Source organism: Nannospalax galili, unplaced genomic scaffold, assembly GCF_000622305.1.
Source record: "Nannospalax galili isolate Female #2095 unplaced genomic scaffold, S.galili_v1.0 scaffold461, whole genome shotgun sequence".
Taxonomy (NCBI): domain Eukaryota; kingdom Metazoa; phylum Chordata; class Mammalia; order Rodentia; family Spalacidae; genus Nannospalax; species Nannospalax galili.
In genome coordinates this window covers 6,201,552-6,207,219 of record NW_008349975.1, presented here as the reverse complement: position 1 = coordinate 6,207,219, position 5,668 = coordinate 6,201,552, and the positions used below count along the sequence as shown (strand labels likewise).

The 5,668-nt window shown below is 37.5% G+C and overlaps 1 pseudogene; it reads right to left on the bottom strand.

Moving 5' to 3' along the window:
- Positions 1-447: 447 nt before the first annotated feature.
- On the bottom strand, positions 448-1,599 carry LOC103745257 (annotated as a pseudogene).
- Between the last annotated feature and the right edge of the window lie 4,069 nt (positions 1,600-5,668).

The window sequence follows — 5,668 nt, the reverse complement described above, 5'->3', positions numbered from 1 at the left end:
AACGCACAGGCTCTCCTACAGGGACACCTACCCTGGCCCCTGTGGGTTAGCCCTAAGAAGGAAGCAAGGCAGGGTGAGAGAAAAATAAGCCAGGCATATTGAACACAGACCTCTCACCCCAGATCCAGATTTCAGGGAGCGGAAGCCTGAGGAAGGCTGTTAGTCTCAGACCACAATGAAGTCTAGTCTCCAAAAACAAACGGACCAAAAAGAAAAAAAAAAAAAAAAAAGAAAATACCAGAAAAACCCAAATTCCCACACTGATATGCTGGCACCCGTGGGGCTCAGTACCCAGTCTCTTCCTGGTAGTAGGTCTGGAATTCTGGTCTCACCTGGGCTTCCATTCCCCAAGGGAGTATTGGCTTCTGGGCCCTACAAGTAGTACGTGGAGTCATAGATCTGTCTCCCCAGATCAACGACTTGGCCACTCTGGTTGGTACCCTGAGTTTAGCCCTCTGAAAAAATAGGGCAGAGCTCTCTGGCACACTTGTTGTTCCCCATCTGTAGCCTGATGACTCACTGGCCAGCCTCCATGGTGAGCTCATCGAAGTTCCTCTGCTATTTCTCTGAATATTTGACCCGCCTGATGTCCAACCTACTTCACACACCCTTTCCCTTGGCCTTCCTGGCCAGTGACAGGAGAGACACCTACACTTATGTCAGGTTCCTGCTCTTGAACAGGTTGTTAGCCTCAAACAGATCCACTGGATTTATGCTGTAGCTCACTATGGTCTTGTTGAATTTGAACAGGTTTTCTAGCTGGTGCCAGTTCTGCAGGGACCTGTTGATCCTGGCGACAGAGCCCTGTTGCAGCTTCTTCATGAGTGTACATACAATAACCCTGTCTTTCAGACCATTATGGAAGTCAGGCCAATAGAGAAGCCCAATGGTCCCTTGATCCAACTACAGAGATCAGCTTCCTTTTGGGGGTCATATTTAGACAGGAGTTGATTCTTCACCTAAGCACAGTGCCCATGGGGCAGGCCCTTGTTAAACAGCATGGAATTCAAGGTGTGGGACCCAAAAGCAGGACCAAACTGGGAACAATAATTTTTTTTTAGCGTTGAAATCTACAAATTTGAGACTTAGGGAAAATTATACTTAGTACAATATAATTATAATCAATGGTACAATACTACATAAAAATAATGTTAATAGCAATACAGTGACAGGTGCTATTGTATGAATAAAATTTAACAGAGTGTATTAAACCCAGGTAATATGAAATAAGAGATTTTTATTCATGCAACATTGTAATTGATATAAAAATAACAAAGAAAAATCTAATGGCAATATGTTATAAAATTATTCTGAAAAGATAACCATTTTCAGAAAATATCAGATAATGAAAAATCTTTCTTAATTGCTTATTTTTACTTTTTGAGTATTTCATAAATGAACTTTTTATTTATATCATTTCGACCACTCCATCTCCCCCACCAATTTCTCTCACATTATTGGCAATCTCTCTCAATAACCTGAAACCTTTCTTAATTATTATTATTTTACACACACACACACAATTAGATAGCTATTGTTTACCACCAAAACAAAAGTGCCACTTCTAAAATAGTTGGGATATCTTGCTGGGTTGGTCATTGTGGTTCGAAGCCTTTACAGCCAGATAGAACTATTGATTGGTTTTTACTCTTGGTAGCTTACACATCTTCTGATAATAACAGAGTTAATCCTTGGGGAAGAGATTTCAAGGTCAGTTCCACAATTTGTCCAAGTCTTGTGTCTAAAGTGTGTTGTGTCCTCAGCAATAAGATTGTACTCTCAAGATCTAGGAGACAACCACAGACAATAGAGTCTGTACTGTTAATGAAGTCATTGTATAGGAATATCCCAATATTTAAATGTTACTAATAGATGTTGGAATCAAAGTAAAATTGGCTTAATTGATCTCACTAATAAATTCACATCCTTTGAAAAAAGTTCAGTACATCATTTTGGTAAAATAGTTACTGAGTATTTGCACTAGTATCAATTCTGCAAAGAATAGTTGACAACAAATGGAAATGTAGGCGAAAATCAAGCATTCAAACGTAGGAGTTAAAACATGGGTAAAGAAGCCAAGGCTTCTTCAGCTGCTAACTGGGAACTAACTTTTGCCTATTGTGTTTCATGGCAGGAAGCAGGGATTTGAGAGCCTGCCAGCACAGAAGTGGCAGGAAACCTATCACAACATAATTAGGTAATTTCTTCATCTTGACATTTGTTATAGACTGAATTGAGCCCCCATAAAGTTGATATGTTGATGTCTTAAATAGATGACTGTTTCTATGCTCTGAAAAAGAGTCTTTGAAGAAGAATCAATAAGGTCATAAGGCTGTAATAGAGTCAAAGATTATATAAAAACAGAATACACTAAATATCTCACTTGCTTTCTCATAGAGCCAAAGATTTAAAAAAAAAAAGGGACATTAAATATATCATTTGCTCTCTCTCTTTTTCTCTATCATCTCCCTCTCTATCATCCAAGTTATCTTCTCTCTTCTTTCTTCCCTTTTTCTCCATCTCCTTCTGTTACTCCTCTCTAATCTTCTCTTTCTTCATAGAGGCATATTGATTGCTTTCATCATTGCTAGAGCAAAACTGCTGACCAAAGCATCGCAAAAAAGAAAAAAGTTTACTTTGGCACATAGTTTGGAAGAAAAGTTCTTCATGGCAGGAAAGTCAGAGCAGCAGGATTGTGAGGCAGCTGGTCACATTGTCCCCACAGTCACAAAGCAGAGTAGTAAGTGCTAGTATTCAGTTCATTGTCTACATTTTTTTCCATAATGGTAGTTAGGTTAGTTCTCCTCACCTCAAAAATCTTTCACATACTTGCCCACGGATTTGGCTTCAGGGTGATTCTAGATCCTGTCAAGTTAAAATCAGCATAAAATATGATCAAAGGATACAGCCCCAAAGGTCTGTCTGTAAGCAGAAAGAGAGGCTTTTCTAAAATCCAACGCTTATAATTAGTTCCTGGAATTCCAATCCCCAAGCCCATAAAAACAAAAATTCTTATTTTTTAGGGATGCTAGTCTAAAATATTTCAATATTTTATTTCTTATTTTTATTTTATGAATATGAGTGTATCACCTATATGGATATAAGTTCACCTGTTCCATGCAATACCCACAGAGGTCAGAAAAGAGTGTTAGATCCTCTGGAACTGGAGATACAGATGGTTGTTAGCTACCATGTGGGTGCTGGGAACCAAATCCCATTCCTGTGTAAATGCAGCCAATGTTTTTAACAGCTGAGTCATTTCTCCCGTGCCAGAGTCTGGAATATTTTCTCATGGCATCTCTAACAGATGAATATACAATTTTAAGATATACCTATAACTTTTGCTTAAATGTACAGATGATCTATTCTATCTTCATAAATGGAATATTTCTGTTTGGAATTCCTCCTTTAATATTGTTACAGATCTTGGAGTAATTTCATCTAAGCCATGTTCTCGATTATTACTTTTATGTAAATTAAGGCCCAGGATTGCTCTTTCCAAAGTCTCTAGCTCTCATAGATGTACAAAGAAGCAATAAAATTATTAGCAATGCATTCAAAGCTCCACAAAGTTTTAGTGACCAAAACTAAAGAACTTGAAATACATGGCAAAGAACGAACATTTAATGTCTCAGGTTTGAAAAGACACAGTGAAAGAGAAATTCATAAATACTATGTAATCTAGGATGACATTAATGAAAACAAAATCATATGCATTAACTTAGTAACATAAACCTATTGGAATTATTATTTCATGGAAGAGATGTTATTCTTTTAGTTTACAATAAAACAAATGAGTGTTGAGTTAGATGAGTCAGTGGATAAATGTACTTTTTGCCAAGTTTGATGAACTGAGTTCAATCTCTAGAGACCTTCATGGTGGAAGTAAAGAAATGACTCCTACAAGTTCTCCTTTGACCTCCACATGAAAACCATAACACACACACACACACACACACACACACACTCAAACACACAAAAATTAAAAAATAAACATAATTAAAACAATAAGATTATAATATAAATATATGTGATAAAAAGAATGAAAATAAAAACATCATAATTTTAAAGAATATGTACTCAATGGGTTTATTTAAATTTGAGCTCAAGGACAGCCTGTTCTACAGAGTGAGTCCTAGGCAGCTGGAGCTACAGGGAGACCCTATTTCAAAAAGTTAAAAAAAAAAAAAAGAGATTTCAGTCCCTCTTACTACCCCATGGCAAAGCTTCCCTGCTGACTAGTAGGGGCCCAGACATGTGGAGACTGTCTGAGAACACCTGACTTGAATGTCCCAGATCACTTGATGTCCATCCCCCCCCAACTTTGTGACCAAATGTACTCCCTCCCACTGCCCCAGGGTTTAGGCTTCCTTGCTGACTAGTAGGGACCAGCACATCCATCTCTAATCTCCTCTCCTTGGACCCTGGCACTATCCATCAGAGGCTTCTGATGTGCTCCTTGCTAGCTAAGGCCACTTCACCTTCCTGGAGAGGCCCTTAGTAGCCTGACTAGAGTCATTTTGTGCCTACATTATAAAATAAAATGAGACAACCTGAAGACTACACCAACTAGCTTTTCATACCAAATCAGAAAGCAACCAAAGTACATCAATAACACAAGAATCAGAGTTCAACTCAACAAAGGAAGGCTGGAGTTTCATACCAGCCTCACAAGCAACAAAACAAAACCACATCCCAAAACGCCAATAAAAAAATAGAAAGAACCAAAATAATATGTTCTCACCAAATACCATCAGTCCCATAGTAGAACTGTACAATGAGAAACCCCTAGAGATGACCCAGGGCACATAATTTAAAATAACAATCATAAATATGATAAAAGAACTCAACAAATTTAAATAACAAACAAGCAGCTCAGAACTAAAAGTAGACAAAGCAAAACTTCTGACTGAATTCACACAAGAGACAGAAACATTGAAGAAAATTCAGGGTGACACGAAGAAAGAAGTGGGAAACCTCAGTAGGCCAATTTCAAACAACAAGAGAAATAATCACCAATAGGATACAGGAAATGAAAAACAGAATATCAAGATTAGAAGTTTAAATTTAAGAAATGGACCACTTAAGCAAAGAATATGAAAACTTCTAAAGGAATGGAATTTGCAGGAAACGTGGGACATCATGAAAAGACCATATTTACACATTATAGGCATAGAAGAAAAAGAAGAATCTCAGGTAATTTGTGTTGACCAGTATTTCAAGGGGATTATAAAAGAAAATTTCCCAAAATTAAAGAAAGACATGCCCATACAAGTACAAAAAGACATAAAATACCAAATGGACAGGACCAGAAAAGGACCTTCCCATGGCATAGCATAATAAAAACACTAAATGTATAGAACAAAGGGAAAATCCTGAAACCACAAGAGAAAAACAATGTTATAAATAAAGGAAAACCCGTCAGAATTACAGCTGTCTTTTCAATGCAAATTATGAAACCCGAAAGAGCCTGGACCAAAATATTCCCAGATCCAAATGACCATAAATGCCAACCCAGAATATTTTACCCAGTAAAACTATCTAATGCAGTTGGAGGGGAGTTAAAAAGCTTCCATTACATGAACATCCAGAAAGAAATCATTTCTAACAAATCAGCCTTCAGGAAATATTCAGAGAAACACAAAAGACTGTTGTGGAACCCCGCTGT